The sequence below is a fragment of the Leptonychotes weddellii genome, chromosome 1 (assembly GCF_054177405.1).
Source record: "Leptonychotes weddellii isolate Sample4059 chromosome 1, ASM5417740v2, whole genome shotgun sequence".
Lineage (NCBI taxonomy): Eukaryota > Metazoa > Chordata > Mammalia > Carnivora > Phocidae > Leptonychotes > Leptonychotes weddellii.
In genome coordinates, this window is record NC_138369.1 from 153261468 (window position 1) to 153262330 (window position 863).

Here is an 863-nt window from a genome sequence, read left to right on the forward strand (position 1 = left end):
CTCCATACTATTTATAAAACTAGAAGAAAGAGGTGCCTGGGTGGCACAGTTGGTTAAGCATTTGACTCTTGGTTTTGGCTCAGGTCATGTTCTCAGGGTCATGAGATTGAGCCCCGTGTTGGGCTCCACACTCAGTGTGGAGTCTGCTTGAGATTCTCTTTCCTTCTCCTTCTGCCCCTCCTGCTTGTGCTCTCTCTCTAAAATAAACAAATAAATCTTAAAAAACAAAAACAAAGCAAAACAAAAAAACTAGAAGTAAACATAGAGAAGAAAACCTCCTTGATATTGGTCTTGGCAATGATTTTTTAGATATGGTGCCAAAAAAACCAAGCAACAAAAGCAAAATCAATAAATGAGGGGCTATATCAAATTAAAGAGCTTTTACATAGCAAAAAAAAAAATGAACAAAATGAAAAGATAACCTACAGAATGGAAGAAAATATTTACAAATCATATATTGGATAAGGGGCTAATGTCCAAAATATATTAAGATTTAATACAAGTCAATAACAACAAGAACAAAAGCAAACAATTGAATTTAAAAATGGGCAGAGAAACCGAATAAACATTTTTCCAAAGAAGACACCCAAATGGCTGACAGGTACACGAAAAGATGTTTAACATCACTAATCACCAGGGAAACGCAAATCAAAACCATGGTGAAATATCACTTCATACATGTTAGAATGCCTATGATCAAGAAAACAAGATATATCAAGTGTTGGTGAGGATACGGAGAAAAGGAAACCCTTCTGCATTGTTGGTATGACTTTTTCCATCTGGTTCTGTCATTGTCTCTTTCAGTTCAAGCTGGCAGTACAATGCAATTCGCATAAAACTCTTTTGCGTCTTCTATGAGTGTT